Raw genomic sequence first — 20041 nt, forward strand, 5'->3', positions numbered from 1 at the left:
TGCAGACCATATTATAACACTTCATTCATGTTTTTGTTCATTTGCTTTAGTAAATAGGACCCCATAGCTTTTTAGCACATGGCTTAAAATCAGTTGCATCAGAAGTAGCAAGTGTACCACTGGACTGAGAGAATATAATGGATTTGTACACTAGTAGTAAAAGTAAAGTTTGCAATTACATGACATAATTGCAATAATATTGCCTGGCGACCAAGCGGGAGTGGGGGATACGGCGAGGGGGGTGGTATACGTGTGTTTCGAAGCGCTGTTGGGGGCACATTTAAAGGAGGACATCAGGGAGCAGATATTAAAAAGGGAATACGTGGACATTTTTACCCTGCTGCCATTAGATCGGTTTAATTTGAACAGGAATGTGGGGGGGGGGGGAAAGACGCAAAGAGGAGGGTGAGATGCGGCAGCACCGTTTGATACCGCGCACGTTTTTAAATTGGATACAGGCATTCAGTATTTTGGCATGTGTGATTGGAGAGAAGCAGCCAGAACAGTGCGCTTTGCTTTTTTGTTATCTAGATACAATTAGGGAAGCACACTGAATGTATGGCGGGATTGCTTGGCTATGGTATGACGAGCAGCTTCGCCAAAGAAAAGCGGTGCTGAAGTCACTTCGGTGGGACCATAAAGATATTGGTCCATGGATGAAGCTAATGTCAGGGCCTAGGCCTGGGGGGGTCGCAGTTTTTTCAGGGGGTAACAGGCGGACAGCAGGCACCTGGGTCGCTGGCCTGAAGAAAGAAGGGACTGTGTTGGCTCTTCAATAAAGGAGGGTGTAAGTTTGGGGGAGGTTGTAGATTCCACCACGAGGGTTCTGGGTGCGGAGGCTGTTTTAAGGCAGATGCAGGCAGAGGGGGAGATGGTAGTGGAAAAGGGGGTGACACTGGTGAGGGTCGCAAGGATGCGCCCCTTTTTAGGTAAGTACCCAGATAGGGAGGCCCCAAGGGTTTTGGAGGACGGGTTTTCAGAGGGGTTTTGGATTCCCAGTGTGATGGGAGGAGCGCCGAAGGAGTCTAAGAAACTGAAATCTATCTAAAGAGGTAAGTCTGGGGCGCATGAGTGGGCCGTTTCAGTCGCCGCTGATGGCCGGTTTGGTTGTGTCACCGTTAGGGCTGATGCCTAAGAAAGAACCAGGTAAGTTTAGGTTGATACATCATTTGTCCTTCCCACCTGGGGAGTCAGTGAACGATGGTATCGACCCGGATGTATGTGCTGTGGCTTATACTTTCTTCGACATGGCGATTTTGTGGGTTAGAAGGTATGGACAGGGGACACTGCTAGCAAAGGCGAACATTGAGGCTGCCTTTCGCAGCTGCCAGTTCATCGGAAGTGCGTGTGGTTGTCGGGCTGCAGGTGAGAAGGAGAGCATTTTGTAAGCGTTGCCTGCCTATGAGGTGCTCAATCTCTTGTGCTCTGTTCGAGAAGTTTAGCACCTTTTTAGAGTGGTTTGTGTGGACGGTGGCGGAAGTGGAATCGGTCATTCACTATATGGATGATTTGTCAAAGGAGGTGCGAGCAGACTTGGCGATCTGGCAATGGTTTTTGGAGTCGTTTAACGGGAGAGCGTTGTGGTTGGAAGGGCCGGTGGATCCGGTGGATCTGGAACTGTACACTGATGCGGCGGGTGCAGCTGGTTTTGGGGTGTATTTTGGAGGCAAATGGTGTGCAGGGGTGTGGCCTAAGGAATGGGTGGAAGGAGGCCTGGTTAGAAATTTGGTTTTAGAACTGTTTCCGATCGTATTGGCGGTGGAATTTTGGGGGGCAGAGTTGGCTAATAAAAAGGTCAGGTTTTATTGTGACAATTTGGGGGTGGGTCAGGCTGTTAACAGGTTTTCAATGTCTTCAGCGCCAGCAGTGATATTGGTGCGGCATTTGGTTCTGAGATGTATGCAGCACAACATTTTTGTTGCGTGGCACATTCCGGGGGTGTGCAATGTCATTGCTGATGCTTTGTCTCGTTTGCAGTGGGACAGGTTTCACGTGATGGCACCAGAGGCGGAGCAATGCAGTTACCCTTGTCCAGGGAGACTATGGGGGATTGCGCTGGGATCATCAGAGGTTTGATTCAGCCGTCCGTGAATGATCGAACTTGGGCAGCTTACTCAGCAGTGTGGAGGGAATGGGAAGGTTTGTGTGCTCAGTTGGCGGGTTTGGAGGACAGGGGCGACGCAGTACATGTGCTGTTATACTGGTTGGTTAGAGAATTTACTAGGGGTGTGTCAGTGGCAGCAGTTAACAGGTTATTGGCCGGTATGGCCTTTTGGTTCAAGTGGCAGGGGTGGCGGGATCTTACAAAAGAGTTTCTGGTGCGGCAGGCACTGAAGGGGTACAGGAAAGGCAAGAGAGTGCCAAATAGAGGCCGGTGTCTTTTGAGTTGTTGCAGCGGGTGGAAGAGGTTTGTACAAGCCGCTACGAGCAGGTTTTGTTTACAGCGGCATTTAGCATAGCGTTCTTTTGGGCGATGCATATTGGGGAATTGGTTAGTCCGACAAAGACACGCCCTGGGGGTATTTTAAGGGAAGATGTGGTATGTTAAGTAATGAGGTCAGTTTGCAGATTAGGGGGTCCAAAACGGATCGGGGGGTAGGGGTTTCCTGATTGGGGTTTTTAGACTGAGAGGTAGGTTGGGGGTCTGCCCAGTCGAAGCTGTGGAAGCGTTACTGAAGGTTAGGCCGCCAGGAGGGGGTCCCCTGTTGATACATGGAGATGGGGCCTTTCTGTCCCGTTTTAAATTTATTGCTCTTTTTAGAAGGTGTTTGGGGTTGTTAAGAGTGGATGTGGAAAAATTTTCTTCACATTCCTTTCGGATTGGATCGGCTACAGAGGCCGCTAGATGGGGATGAGGAGGGTTCCCGCCTCTGCGCTGTGGCAGTTGAGGTTTGGTGGAAGGTAAGAGTCCTGGGTTAATTATGGTGGGGGGGCACCCAAGTTGGTGGGACCCCCCTTTAAGTGGTGGTGCTTTGCTGCTAGGGGCCAGAATGGCATGGCGGTATTGGTCATCACTGGAGATGTAATGGTGTTGCGGACCTTACCTTCCAGGCCTGCAACCTAGTTGTTTGGGTAAATGATTGGTTTTGTTAGGAATTGGTTTTATGGTAATAAAGGGGTTAATTTATAGTTTATATGGATGTTATTTAATTGTTAATGTATTTTGTTATTTATTTGTTCTTTATTTGTTGTTTATTTTAAGTGTATGTTACAGATATATATGCAAAGGTAAATTTATGGAAATAGTTAAGTTGTTAATTTATTGTTAAATAAATGGCTGCTTGCCAGCCATTTTAAATGCAACAGATTGCAGTGTGTTATTGGGGAGAGTGTAAGAAAAGGGGGGGTGGCAAATGAGAGGAGGGGAGGGGTTTAGGTGTGGGGAAAGTTTAGGGGCAAAGGTACAAGCTACCCCAGTCATGCAAAATAGCAACCAAATGCCATGAAATTTATGCATGTTAACAGCTTAAAAGTAGCAATCCACTAATTAGTTTAGCGATGTGTGGAGTATAAAATGTTTAATCCACCATGGTTTTTATTTCTGTCAATGGCCTTGAAAAGGAAATCTCCCTCACTTTCACCCCTTCTGCAACAGCCAAAGCTTAGTTGCTGGTAGAACCTTGTTTTACTTCCATAAAATGTAAAATTCCATGACATAAATTCGCAAAGCAGTAAACCACATTTTATGTGACAGAATTATCACTGGCTTTCATTGTTGAAAACAACTTTTTTTCATGGAAAATAATGAATATTACAGACATAGCAGGGACCAAAGCACTACTGTTTAAATGTCAGGCTTGGTCACAAGAGACTCTGGTCACATGTTCAAAATTTCAATTGCCAAAATGATAAGTGCTTCCAGTGGATTGAACCAGGAATTGGAACAGATCTAGAAGCGCCACTCCACATTTTACCATTTCTATCACAAGCAAAACAACCGCTGCTGCTACCACCCTGAACTGCCATTTTCAACAAGCCACCTGATGCAGCTTTTCTGACTTTGATCAATACAATCCTACACCTGGAACTCTGCTATAACACTTTCTAAACTTGATGCTCACATTGACTTCAGTTTCCTATATTGTTTGTGTATATGTATGTGCTTCTGTGATTTACCATTATCTGTTTCAATGTGTTATTCTCCTATTACTCTTTCTGCTGGTCCTGTTCCCTCCCTTCCTCCCCAACTCATTGGGCCTGATTTATGAAAGCTCTCCAAGGCTGGAGAGAATACACTTTCAGAAGTGAAGCTGGGTGATCCAGAAAACATGGAACAGATTTTTAAAAATCATTAGCTATTTGCTAGCAAATGTTTTGAATCCTGTACCAGATCCATTTCAGGTTTGCTTGATCAACCAGCTTCACTGAAGAAAGTGTATTCTCTTCAGCCTTAGGGAACTTTCATAAATCAGGGCCATTATCTGGCTGCCTATTCACATACCTGCTGTCTCTGTCTGTACTGCTGCACCTTCTTTCTCTAATGCAATTTACTGGTGACTTCTCATCCACCCCTGCCCCACCCCACCCCACAGCTTCTCTCTTCCCTCCTCCCTCTCACCAAGATACACCCTAATTCTAACGTCATACCCATTCAATCAACTCACAAATTTTGACCCCATTTTTCTTGCAGTTTATGAAATGCCAGATCTGTATTCAACAAGATAACCTCTATCTACAACCTTCTCCTATCTACGGTATATCTCTGAAACTCACTCACTGTAACTTGGCTTTCCTCCTCAGACTTTGCCTCTGCTGCTGTACTCTCCTATGGAGGCCTGCACTTTACACATGACCTGACGACAGAGTAGGTGTCACATTTACCTCTTCCTCGCTAAAGCACAGGTGTTTCTCTCCTGCGCATTCAGGCAGTTCTGAGTGTAGAATGTGCTCTGTTTAGGGTGCCTTGTTTTTAAAGAAGGACCAATAGATCTTACAAAAGGGAAAGGTTTATTTACAGTTTAGGATGTTAAATACATATGAAGACAAAAGGGAAGAAGGTAAAGGGTATATAGGAAGGAAGGAAAGGGGTCTAGCTCTATCTGTAGCACATGGTCAATCTCCCTCACACCCACATACACACCAGAGTTTTCTCTCCTTGAACCACAGCCCGCTGCCAGTCCAGAGCGAATCACATTGTTGATTCATCTTTGGTGAAGTCTTGATCAAGAGGTCACACAGATTGTCCTTGTCCCAGGCTTGGGATTCTTGTCACATACCCCTGCCCCCTCCAGGAAGACTGAAGCAATAGTAAACTGGTTTGGGCAGGAACTGCCACCAGGTGGTCAAACTGGCCAAGATGTTACTGATCCTCAGGGCATCCATTCATGGAAGATCAATCATTGTCTCTGTTAAACAATCCATTGATGTTTGAGGGACTGCATCTGTCTCCACAGATAATGAGGTTTAAAGCTTGTTTCCAAGAAAGCAGAATTATCTATACAAACAAGTCATATTCATATCAATTTTGGTAACTTCCAACACTGAGCCTGGGCACACATGCTCTTCCAGATTTAGTCAGTATCGCTACTCCAGTCCACCAATCAAGAAATGGCTCAGACACAGCATTCAGTGTTTATGCAATGTGTCTCCACTAGTGCTGAGCCCCCTAGATCTGCTGAGAATTTCCTGTGCACCTGTTTGTTAATTCAGTGCTTTCCCTGTCCAGCTCCTGTGTTAACCCTTATGACCCAGTCTGCTGTTTCCCAGCAAGTTTCCTTGTGTTGTTTCAGTGTTCCTCTGTGTCTGTGGTTATCCCTGTGCCACCTGTGCCTCCAGACGCTTCTGGTGTCTCCTGTGTTACTAGGGTCTATTTCTTGGATCCCTGGTATTTCAACCCTGACATGTGACCTGACCACTCTTGCTTGCTGCCTGCCTCAACCCTGGCCTTCCTTGAAAATTCTTCCGCCTACTAATTTGGTACCACTTATCATCCTGCGCCATCCCGGTGTGCTAAAAGACCGCAACCTAGCAGTAACCAGCAGCACAACATCCACACCACTAGAGGCTCTGGAGAAGACCTGGTTACTGCTTAGACTCCGCGCCTTGGGCCTTCTCAGGGCTCACACTATTTTTGTGCTAACCGTAGCACCCCCTAGAGGCCCTATCTACCCAAGCATGACGGTAGGTGGTGGTGTGGGCCTCCTAGGTCTCCTAGTTGTACATACAGAGTCCTTTCTACCCCATCCTCTCTCATTTTTACTCATATGAAATGCATTCCATCCATCTTTGTCATTCTATCCATTTTCCACATATTCTTTCCAATGACCTGGCCACCCTCATCCTTGGTGGTTTTAATGTTGCAGTGGATGACCCCTACCACCCTTCCTCAGACAAACTGCTCTCTATTACCTCCTCTAGACTAGCATACACATTAGATCTTGTATTTTTTAAAGTCTGCAATCTCAACAAGCTTGACAACTCACTTTTTTTCCTATTCTGATCACAACCTCCTTACCTTCATCCTCCCTAATCCTTGCCCCCCTTTGCCACTTCTCAGACCAGGTCAAGGGCAGAAAGGTATCTGTAACCTCAACCACAACCTATTCTCAAACTATCTTATATCACTAAGGCTGGGTCTACAGGGACTGTTTTCCCAGCGTTTAACCCGAGGCTTTAAAAGCCCATATTGGAAATTCCCATGCATTCCAATTGACTAATCTACACTAGTGATTTTTTTTTAAACATGTTTTTGGCTTAGTCTACACAGACTTTTTCTCCAGCGTTTAACCTGATGCTTTTAAAGCCCATGTTTGAAGTCCCTATGCATTCCAATGGGCTAATCTACACCTGGATGTTTCCTTCAGGCACGTTTTTGAGCATCATCTTAAACGTTGCTTGCAACATTTAAAAAATTTAAACGCTGGATATACGCAGGAAAATGCGGGAAACCGCTTGAAAACGCTTTGATTGAACTCAATAGAGGCTTTTCAAGCGTTTTTAAGCTTTTTATGAAAGCTTCCATTGAAAACAATGGGGGCTTTTATAAATGTTTTTAGCAGGACTTTGGACTCTGGAAGCCTCATTTAATAAGGAGATCACCACCACCCCACCCTGGGGAATGAGTACAGGGGTACATAAAAACCCTTACTCATTCCCTGAAATGGTTAAAATATATGTTTTATATATTTTTTTTTAAGGTTATCCCAATGACAGGATGATTCCCAGGGCTGCAATCCTGACATGAGCACAGCCCTGGGAATCATCTTGACAGTGAGGGATCCCAGGGCACTAGGAGTTAAATGAGGACAAGGCTCGCCATTCACCTCTAGTGCTCTGTGATTGGCTGAGGTTTTACGTTTCTCAGCCATTCAGCACTAGACATGAATGGGGAGACTTTTGCCTATTCATCTCTAGTGCTCTGTGATTGGCTGAGAAATTGGAAACCCTGATGATAGCTTAAGCATCAACAGGATTTCCCTTTCCTTAGCCAATCAGGGAGCAGAGCAGTCAGCAGAGCTCTGCTATGCAGACAGCTCCGCTCCCCTGATCACTCCCACAGCCCTAGAGGAGCTGTGACATGTGTTCTGTATCTATAACACATACTAAAACTCCTCTAGGGCTGCGGGAGTAATCAGGGGATAATCACTAATCATCCTGTCATTGGGATAACCTGTAAAAGAAAAAGTTTAGTTACACAAACATACATTTAATAAAATAATTTAACATTAAAGCCTCGTTCAATTTTTTTACACATATTTTAACCCTTTCAGGGAACGAGTAGGGGGTTTTATGTACCCCTGTACTCATTCCCAGAAAGGGTTAAAAGTAAAACTTTTATAAACGCTTATGTAAACTCGCGGCAATTCGCGGTAAAACGTGTCATAGGCGTTTGTAAAACTAGTGCATAAAACGCATATCAACGTGGTAGGAACGTTTATATAAACGTAGTAGGAACGTTTATATGCTTTTTTAAAACCGTTCATGCAGACCCAGCCTTTGAGTGTTATGGATATGCCCTTTGCAACTTGTTAAAAATTAAAATGTGGGGTTAACGTGGGTAAAGGCATCCATTGATTTCAATAGGGGTGTTTTCCCGCGTTTTGGGGTAAAAATGGTGTTAAAAGCGTAGCAAACAAGGTAAAACTTTATTCAGTGTTTTCAAGTGGTTTAAAAGCAAGCTTTAAAAAGCTTGTAAAAGTGCATAAAAACACATATAAACGTGGTAGGAACGTTAACATGCGTTTTTAAAACTGTCAGTGTAGACCCAGCCTAACCAAAGCAGCACCTCCAGATGAAGTTGCCACTCAGTTAACCATACTCTATCTTTGGATCTGGATAAAGTCGTCCATGCCACCTTCTGCTACCCCTGTCCTGTTAACACCCCACCTTGAAACAACAGTCACACCAAATATCTACAAAAGACTGCTTGTGCAGCAGAGCACAGGAGGAGGAAATCTAGCCCCAGTGCTGACTTCATGGACTACAAAGTCAGACTGCAACATCATAGCACTACACTCACTGTCCACCAAGCAAAATTATTTCTCTGCTGTCATAGCTTCTCAAGCTTCAAACTTATGCAGCCTCTTTTCAACAATTGACTCCCTCTCAAACCCCACACCTAACATATTTCTACTTGTTAATAACACACATTCAGAGCATTTCCAGGTCATGTCACTTTTATCTTTACAACATCTCCAAATTATGCCCTTAACTGTCCCCAGAGACTACCAAACTGCTTGTACACATTCTCATCTCTCGTCTGGACTACTGTAACATCCTCCTCTCTGGTATTCCATTAACCAGAATCTCTCCTCTTCTGCTGCCTTTCTTTGCTTCTGTAAACTGGCTTCTATTTCACCTTAGAGCCAAATTCAAGTTCATGTGCTTTGCGTCATATCCCTCCCCAGCTCTAGTCCCACCTACCTGTCTGACCTGATAGAAAAATACACCCCCAGCCACTCTCTTTCCTACTCCAATTACCTACTAATGACTTCCTCACATGCAGGGATCCAAGACTTTACTAGGGCTACCCTCAATCTCTGAAAATCTCTTCCTCATCCTATTCGGCTTGCTCCTACTTTCTGCACATTTAAAAGAGCTCTTAAAACCCATCTTTTCAAACTTGTCCACCCATTTTCTCCTAATGTTTGTCTCCTAAACCCTCACTATTCAGCCCCCCCCCCACTAACTCAGTGCTACATCCCCTATCTCTTAGTTTGTAAGCTCTTCTGGGCAGGGTCCTCTCTTTCTTCTGTTTCATTGTTTGTATCTGTCTGTCATTTGCTACCCATATTTAATGTACAAAGCTGTGTAATACTGTTTAATAATAATATTTTTTAAGGGCAAACAAGTGTTAGGCTTTATTTAGTGTAACAGTTTTTCAAGTAGTTTTAAAGCAGCAGGTAACATTGGACCAAATAAGTTCATAACTTATTTCACAGGAGGCGGTAGCATTGCTGTATCTTTTTACGCCTCCAATACTATGTATTGGAAATATGTCTATACAGGATGACTATAAACTAAAAGCAGAACTGGATGCACTGTTTGACTGCATGAACTAAATGTTAAAAAAAACACTCAATATTACATGAGCCTGATGCCCTTCAATTTTGAGACAAGCAGACACAGAATCTGTAAATTGGTCTCTTTTGTAAAGGAACTATGAATTTGATTCCATGAGAATGGATAGAAATGGTCTTGTGTGAAGCAATAAAGCAGTGGATATGACTGACATTCACCTACTATCTAGTCTCTGAGTGTCATACAGTGAAATATTTGGTGCACCATAGGAGGTGTTCACTTGCTGTTGTATCTGGACTTTCTGATTAAAACTTTGTTCATACAAATTAGTAGAAAAAAAACTTTTTCTAGTAAATTTAAAAAATAAATAATAAACTTGCTTCATTAAACTTGAAGAACTTTAGATCTGCTTACACTGATCTGAACTCAGTCTTATTAATTCATGTACCTTTGACTTGTTGTCCAAGGCAAGCTTAACATTTAATCACAGGATGAATACTTGAGATTAAGTAATGTAACCTGTTGAGTTAATGGAGATGAAAACTCTGCAATTAGCTGATTTTATGGTTGCTCATACATGGGTAGATAATTATGTTCGTTGTCATACCGTGCAAAGAAATTGAAATCCAAATAAGATGAAATAATCATATTAAGATTGGAAGTTGCTGTTTTAGCCAAATATGAATTGTTAAGATATGCAGAAAGACCCTACAATGAATAGGATTAAGATACAGCTTGCCTTTGAATATAAATACATCTGGAATCTGTGTGAGTCCAAGTAGAAAGGGATAAGTAGTGTTGTGTTTCAAAAATAAGAATTAGATGTGCTCATGCTTTCGGTTTAATATTTTTAAATTTACTATATGTACACTAACAAATATGGGTGATCAAATGTTCTAGGTATAATTCATAGGGGTGTCTTTCAAAACCTGTTTGATTTTCTATAACCCCAAATCAAGAGGCAACTGCCTTTAAAGTGTATGGGGGTCAAATATTAGTTCTGGCCATTTTAGAGCCAATAAGCAAAAAGCTAATATACCATTTTCAAGGCTAATAAGCAAGCTATTGTCATACCAGAACATTGCCACGAGGGATTTAAATGCAAGATAAATTTATACCATGTTATACTATGTATACCATACAGGGTCCTGCTTTTCCAGTTACTTTGAGGGAAAAAATTAAATAAAACACCTATCATTTGAAAGTCTTGGAAGATTTCTTTAAATTCCATGTGGTATTACAGAAAGGAAACATTTTTATAGATCAGCTTACACTTAAAAAACATCAAAACAGTGTGCACAAAAACAGTCCAAAACACGACCAGACATGAGTCTGCTTCCATTCCTGAACTCCAATTCTTATCAAAATATTTAAAATATAGAATTCCAGTATATGTTGGGTAGAAATTGGCTAGCAATAAGACAATATGTGAGCACTTTGACAGGCAGAAATATTGGCTTTATCTTGCAATACAAATTGCAGTGTTTTAGCTGAGAAAAAATAGTCACAAATATTGTTCAGTGACTGGACAATATTTATCCTACCTGGCAGTAATCCCGAGCGTGGCTTGGGGTGAATTTTCCATACCAAAAGCAGTAACCCCACGGGGTGGAATTGCCCAGGAATTTAAAAGTCCTTCCTGGTTTCCACGTTACAGTGGCGCCCTCCAGAGGTGCCCATGGTGTCCTCCAGCGATGCCCATGGCATCCTCCAGCGATGGCCGGCATCTTCTTCCCCTGGTGGTGCGGGCCGGACATCTGCGTCCCCGGCGTGTGAACGTTGGGGACATGAGGCTAGGGGAACCAGATGCCACCTGGGCATCTGATCGCGAGTGCGTGGCTGTACCACTTTTACATTTAAAAATACTTAGTATTCATACTGCCAGGGAGGTTAAGTATCTTGGTTAGGCAATAATATTAAAGGGAGAGACAAGGCAACTTTCATCTTCACAATAACATAAGGGTCTGGATTAAAAATGTTGGGGGATCCCACACTGTTTTTGCGTTTTTTTCAATGCATATAAATGCCTGTGCTTGCCTGTGCAAGCATTTTTGAGTGTTTGCAAGACTGACAGGGAAAACCAAATGAAAAAGGAATTGCACCTAATTTTTATTATCCTTACCGTTTTTTATAAAATGTGGGACTCATGGATCACTTATTTACCTTAACTGACACTGAAGTTCCTTTTCTTTTCTTTTCTTTCCTACTTTTTTTCTGTAGTCACCCTTCCTGTGCAGTCCTTCCTACCCCACTCCTACTCCTCTTTCTCTGATGTATTTGTAGTCCCATTATTCAACTCTCTCATTTCAATCAAGTTCCAGACTTATTTTGCATTGGTAATTCTTAGAAGCTCTTAATCTCACTTCCACTGTATTAGTGAGTGGACAGCTGATCACCCTTCTGTTGAATTGTTTGTTAGTTTTAGGAGTAAATAAGTTCTTTCCCTGCTGCATTGCTATTAGCCAACAATTGTACATAATGCCTTTCTCAGTGTTACACATTATTTTGTATATAACATCATAAAATTTGCAACAGTAATTCATAAAAAACACTTAGCACCTATTTACAGTATGTACATACTGGCAGCGCAGTACTGGCATTCTGGCATACCGACAGCCCTTTCTCTGAGGCAGAGATGCATGATCTGTTTCCCTATATGGGAAATCAACTAACATAGTTTCTATATGCACAACAACTGAAAATATTCAGAGGATTTGTACCAAATAACTCCAACGTTTATTTAAGTACAGTCATTTTTAGTGAATTTTTTCTTTGGTAAACTACCTGGTACCTAAATTTTATGTTGAATTGTGCTGCTTCTCGCAGTTGATCTCCTGTCCCTGCTGCTGCTCTGTGTGTATTCTTATCACCATGCTATGTGAGTGAGATCCACAGCTGGTAATTTGCATCTAACAGATCATATTTTCTTTTTCCTGAGGAAGCAGACTAAGATTCCGTGAAATGCATTGAAACTTGGAACACCCTTTAAGGGTGTCTTATAAGGAGATGTATATAGGTGCTATTATTATGTATTACTGTTGTAAATTTTAAGATGTTATATCTAAAACAAAGTGAGCTTTTATTCATTTTATATTACTCAGTTTGAAAAGCAATTCAATTGGCCTTAAAAATCCGGATATTCAGTTATTCACCAAATTTCTGTAGTTCTGTTGTTGGGATGTAGCCTTATTATGCACACACTTAGGAGGGATCAAAAATATTTTGATCTATAATTCCACAGACAATAAAAAATTTTTTGTAATCATCAGAGACCACAACACACTTTTTCTAAATCAGTTTTTTACTTTTATTTAATATCTGCTTTCAGTTTTTACCAGTCACGTTAACTTTTGAGTTATGAGTAGTGTTGGTATCTCACTATATCTCACTATATCTTATATCTCACTATTCTATTTGACAGCTACTGATGCAATAGGGCGATATTGTTCGGGTGATCAAACGTCGAATTCGAACACCATTAAAGTCAATGGTGGGAAAATTCATGTTATTTTCCGGGACTGTGTAATAATGCAAGAGCAATCAGGGGAGCAGAGCTGACCGCTCCGCTCCCCTGATTGCTCTTGCACCCCTAGCGTAACTAAAGAATGTGTTCTTGGATAGGGATTCTCTATCCAAGAACACAGGAGTCCTATGGGATCCCTGGGCACTAGAGGCTAAATGGGGACAAATCTCCCCATTCATTCACCTCTAGTGCTCTGTGATTGGCTGGGGTAAGGAAAATCCTGATGACGCTTGAGACTTGTCCCTATTTACCCTCTAGTCCCCGGGGATCCTACACTGACAGGAGGATTTCCACAACTGTGCTCAGAATGAATGCAGCCGTGGGAATCATCTTATCAGTGTCACGGGCGGTGGAGTCACATACAGTTCTGCTAGGGCTGCAAGAGCAATCAGAGGAGCGGAGCTGAGAGCTCCACTCCCCTGATTGCTCTTGCAGCCCCAGCGTAACTATAGTATGTGTTCTTGGATAGAGATTCTCTATCCAAGAACACAGGAGTCCCCCGGGATCGCCGGGCACTAGAGGATAAATGGGGAGAAGTGTTTCCATTTATTCACCTCTAGTGCTCTGTGACTGGCTGGGGAAAGGAAAATCCTGATGACGCCAATCACTGAGCACTGGAGGTGAGGAATGTGGAGACTTGTCCCTATTAAACCTCTGATGCCTGGGGATCCCACACTGGCAGGAGGAGTCCCACAGCTGTGAAGCCATGGGAATCATCCTGTCATTGTGGGATAACCTGTAAAAAAATAAAAGTTACTTACACAAATCACAAACATTCAATAAATTACCTTAACATTGAAGCCTCTTTTTTTTACAGATTTGCAAGGTCAAATCCCGTGTTTTTCGTGTCGGGTCTATCTGAATTCGAACAGCCATATTTGGGTTGAATATAACGACAACTCAAATTCGAACACCCACACTATTTATGAGTAATATTAGTTAACAGTGTGCTTGCATCTATTTTTAAATAAAACACCAATGAAGTAAAATGTTTAGTATATTCAGCGCAAAGTCAAATGGTAAAATGGTGAACACTCATTTTCATGTTTATCTAGATTGTTGTGTCATAGCATCCAGCAGTAGTCAGCTATCATACTCCTATACTATAAGTCTTAGTAGCAATGATCTATTCATTGAATGCCCTTGTGAAAATGTTCTTGCTCATTACTCACCATGCCAAATTTTCTGAAAAAAACTGTGGATGGGAGGGCAAGGAGTGTATTTGTAATGACATGCAACATCCCAGTTTCTGATATAAATCAATCAGATTATGAACTCTTTCCTTGTTTGCAAGATAGTATCCTGTCTCCCACATGGCCTCCTCCTCCACTGGGAAAAAAAGGTGTGGCAATGCTACTTAAACACACCTTTAACTTTCATGCCACCATCTCAGACCTGGATGGCAGGTACCTTATACTGAACGGCGATCTGGGAGATACCTCCATCACCCTATGTAATGTCTACGCGCCTAATGTAGGTCAGCTTGCTTTTTTTATCTAAACTATTCAATACACTTTTTACACCCATACCTACCTAGTGATGGCAGGGGACTTTATTTTTATTTCTGCCAACTCATCCAACGACACCAATTATTGGATTCATGGCAGGTTCAGCACCCAACTGAGGAACAATTCTCCTTTTATTCAGCCCCTCATAAAACACACACACACATCAGGACCACTTCTTTGTAAACTCTACTCCTGCGTACTAGTGTCTCCACAGATATCTACTCAGTCACGGGGTCTGACCATGCCCCCATCTCACTAGAATTTTGCATTTCCCCCTTAGCTCCCAGGGTATGCCACTGGCGCCTCAATAACTACCTCTTTAAACAATAGTCTACTAAGATCCATTTCTTTTGCTCTGGAGTGATACTTCTAGGAAAATGCGGGCTCTGTCTCTGCCACTCTTATCCTTTGGGAGTTCCACTAAGCGGTAATTCGGGGACATTGTATCACCCCAGCCACACACCTCAACCATAATACGGTGGCCCAGAGGGTCATGCACCTTGTTGCACTCCCTGTGAGCTACCGATCAGGAACTTCTGCACCCCCCTACATTAATTATGCTGTGAAAAATTACCACCCTTAGACTGTGGCTGAAAGGACTGGATATGAGGAAGGTTAGCTGGACCATGACATGCACTAGGCAGACTTACTATTACCAGGGTAACAAGGCGGACACTCTGTTAGAACGGAAATTATGTGACAACAGAGTCCATTCCTCCCCCTTTGCCATCAAAGATGACCAGGCCATTCCAATCTATTACCCAACTAAAATGGCATCTATCTTTGAATGCTACTATCATACCTTATATAGCACAGTTTCAACTATACCTCTCCTCATTCAAACTCCCCAAAATCAACTCAACTAGCTTGAGCATGCTTCATACGTCAATTTCAGAAGAGGAGACCTTCTTTTCAATAAAGCATCTGGCTCAGATCGCCTCCTATATGTATAATATAAATCATTTCCCCCCACTCTCCTCTTACACCTCATATCTATTTAAATCAGGTTTATAGAAGAGGACCCCATCTCCTCCTCCATATTAATGTTCCAGATCACAGTGATCCCTAAGCTTGAGAAAAGACCACATGGAATGCTCAAACTATGAGCCCATGTCTTTTTGACCTTAAAATATTCACTAGGATATTGGTGAACAGCCTATCCAAATTACTCTCCCCAATCATCCATAAAGATCAAACGGGTCTCATCCCCCTTAGACATGCTAGTGACTGCACACGTAGAGCTATATAAATAACTGAGGCTTTTAATAAGCATAATGTCCTTTCTCCACTAAGCCAGGATGAAGAGAAGACCATCGATCACCTAGCTGGCTGTTATTGTTAGCTATGTTACACCGGTTTGGGATCAAGGGACTTTTCCTGCATGCAATCAACACGCTTTAAACCACGCCATTGGCTGCTGGAAAGCTACCCCATACCACGTCCAAATCTTTGCCCATCAGTAACAGGACTAGACAGGGCTGCCCATTGTCATCTTTATTGTTCACCCTTTCCATAGAACCCCTTGTGGCTGCTATCAGGACCAATCAAGACATCAAAGGTGCAGATATCCATGGAGCTCCTATACCATCTCTCTTTATGCAGAGGATATTTTCCTCACTCCTATTCAGCCCCTTACGCCACTCCCACACCTTTGGAAGAAACTGGAGAGATATGGTTCCTTCTCTGGCTAAAAGATTAATGCCCAGAAGACGCAAGATCCCCCATTAAATATGCAGCTCCCTCTGACCACCTCCCCCGAAAGTTAATGTCATTTCACATAGCAAACATCTCAGGTTTGTATATTACTCCCCCAAAACTCTTGTATTATTTTGAAACACTCCCTGTACCAGTCCCCACATGAGTCCCCCAGAAGCTGCAGATGGACTTCATAGATTTCATCTGGGCATATGAGGCATCATATGGCAAAGGGCATATTGTGCACCTCCAAAGAACTAGGGGGATTGGGGGCCTCTGACCTTCATAAATATTATCTGGCCGCTTATCTTCGCTGTCTAGCATCCTGGTTCGTCCTTCATCCACCTAGCATCTGGAGAGAGATTGAGGAGAGATGGATAATTCTCACTCCCCCAGATGAAATGTTGTGGGGTAGCTAGCTTTTACTATCACAATTTTGTATTTACTATAAATATCTGGAGGCACTTCAAATCCAAGTACGCTCTGACCCACACGCCCTCTATGATGAATCCAAACATACCCCACTGATACCTGACAGCCTCTACTCATCCATGTCACTCAAACTATTCTCCTTCTTTGAAATCCAAGAAAAATGTAAGCTACCCTGTGCTTCTTTTTATGCATATATGCAAATAAGGCACTATATCCAGTCTATTAAGCCTCCCTCTGCATTCCCAGCTCTCAGACCCTTTAAAGTATCTGTAGGGACAGCCCCTACTCCAAGACCTTAGTTTCCTTAATTTGTAAACTACTCCACTCAGAGAACCACGGGACAAACCCAAAATTCTCATACACGTGGACCTGGGATAATATCTTGGGTAGAGAGGTCTTTGGAAGAGTGATCGGGACTGTGGACCTCAGCTAACAAAAGCTCTATTAGTGTTACTTCCAAAGAGAACAGCTTTAAAATCTTTTTCCGCTGGTATCATACCCTGATGGTCCTCTATAGGTTTTTCCTAACTGTTGGCCCATCATGCTGGCGGTGTGGGGCTGACAGAGGCACGTTGGAGCACATCTTCTGGAACTGCCCCCTAAAACGATTCTTCTGGTCACAGGTTGGAAGGCCTATTACTGAAGTCGTTTCCCTTGACTTGCCATTAGAGTTATTGACGCACTTATTAGATATGCCCCTATCTCAAGCTCCACATGGTCCACGCAAAATAAAATCACACATTCTGTTGGCTGCTCGCATCCTTATTGCATCTCACTAGAAAAACACAGTACCCCCTCCCGAGAGGAATTTATGGTAGGATTCAGGATATGAGATTAATGGAATATCTTACTGCCACATTATGAGACAGACTAGGTTTCATTGAATATAAGATGATTGAGATACATATTATGTTACCATAACTTCTTTAAAGGCCTCCCATCCTGTCCCTGTTGCCCTCTTAACCCTCTCCCTCTCTTGCTAGACACTACTCCTACTTATTGGTGCTCATTATAAAATGTCCCCTTGTAAAGGTAACATGTCCTGTTTTTTATTGCTTGACCACATATCAAGTTGCCTTTAATTCAGTGTTACAGATTATTAATCTTTGTTATATTACCCCAAGAATATGTACTACTGCAACTGAACTTTTCATTTTATAAGATGGACGCTTATTGTCATCGAACCGTTTGTTATGTATGGACTTCTGATGTGGCAAAGTTTACCTTTATACCCCCCCAATTCCTCATGTCTACATAGCTGTTTTAATTGACTGTATGTTCCACTACCCCCTCCCTAACCTTGTGTGTGTTATGTGTAATTTTTTTTAAGTGAAAAATTCAATGAAAAATCTTGCCAATCTTGGCTACGTTGTGCTTTCATAGTGAAGGAACCACACATAAAACAAAAACTGCATGGATGATTAATACAATTTCCTAATCCTGATATCAATTTAAATCAATTGCAGGTATTTATCCCCGTAACATAAAAATACAGACAATTGCTGTTACATCTTGTAATACATTTATGATATTATTAACAAATATCATGAAATAAATATTTAACTTTATCACAAAAACTAGACTGCTATAGAAAAACTAAACAGAGACATAGAAAAAAACACCCAGACAAAATTATCACTGATGAAAATGGCCTATTGACCTGTGTTGGTAAAATCTCAATCAACACACTGAAATGAAAATGGAGCAGGGCAGAAAAGGTTATCAATTAAAAAAATGCATCATACAGCATTTGCAGAAATCTTATCACTATCATGGGATGAAAAAAGGTAAAAATATTCCTACTCATGCCTCTAAATTTCCTAAAATACAAAGGAATTTGCTACCTAGATGACATTCAGCAAGGGTTCACTTCAGTTTTAGCTTCAGCTGCCCTACACAATTCTTTTTTTTTGTTTTTATATACTTAATTGATGATGATGATGGGTGAACTAGTCCAGGATGGGTTCACCATGTGTTTAGCACATAAAGTCTGCATTGCTGCACATAAGTATCAACAATACCTTCAAATAGATATGACAAAAAACAACCATGGCAGCTGAAGGAAGAAATAGCAGGTGAATTTCTCATACATGCAGTATATATATATATATATATATATATATTAAAAGCAGCCATTGTCTGACTTACATATGCAACTGGTATGCACACAAATTGGTATATTGCTGCTTCTTGCAGAACCTGGTAATAGAAGAATTTTTCTAGTATTTTTATAATAGATCCTCTTTAGAAATACAACAAGCCAGTAAAAGTTATGCTAAAAATGTAAATAAACTGTTAATTTGTTAGCTAGTTTTTTGGCCATTATACTAAAAATGCCACAATGGGGAGTCTTGCTGTAGAGATGATAAATGTGTGCAATTATAGTTGACAACCAACAATTATTCAGCTCACAAATGGAGGTGGAGAAATTTGAGTGCACTTGTTAAAATAATTTTGGTGTTTTGCAACACAAATTTTAGGTAATTTTGCATAGACATAACACTGATTTTGCATACATGGCTTGAATTCAAGATATGTAATGTCCTTAAACCTACTAATATGATATATTTCATAAACAGGTGCCAGCAATTTCAAATAAAGCCTTTCCATGTCATAGACATAAAAATGTGTAAAAATGGATTTAAACCTTTGCAATGCAAAACAGTGATTGATGAATTTCATTTCTGGAAACTATGATTCCCCTTCAGATGCCTCAGATGTCTAAAAATACATTTCCAACTCTTTTGTCTTTATTGCTGTTTATTATCGTCTTTATAAAGCCATGCTGAAAAAAGATCATTATTTTAAGGTTCATGTTACCATAAACTGGGGATTATAAAATCCAAACATTTAAAAACATAGGAAAGCATACATTTCTAATTAAAGGTAATGCTTTTATGAAGTGCAGATTTTGGAGGATAAACATAAACATAATGTCCTAATTTTGGAATGCTGTTTTTTCTTTCTTGTTTGGACAAAATGCAAGGACTACTCCTAAAAAAAAAATATATATTGTATTAACTAAAAAAACTGATCTTAAGCTGCATACACGCGTCCAATAATTGTCATTGGAAACAAATGATCGGACGATAATCGCTAACAAAAATAGTGCACAACGATTGGCCAACATTGAAAATGAACGAGGAATGTCGCTGAAAACGATGGACCATCCTAGTGAATCTCTTTGGGTGCTGATCATCCGCTATCTATAGTGTGTACCGTTGTACAGGGATCGTGGATTGTGCTGCTTGTACGCAGTGAGCGAACGTTCATCGCAGCACACAACATCACAATAACTGTAATATATATATATCTAATAAACATAAGTATATATTCACACACATTATGTGTGTGTGTATGTATATATCTATCTATATATATCTATATCTATTTATATATATATATATATATATATATATATATA

This window comes from Pyxicephalus adspersus, chromosome 2, assembly GCF_032062135.1.
Source record: "Pyxicephalus adspersus chromosome 2, UCB_Pads_2.0, whole genome shotgun sequence".
NCBI lineage: Eukaryota > Metazoa > Chordata > Amphibia > Anura > Pyxicephalidae > Pyxicephalus > Pyxicephalus adspersus.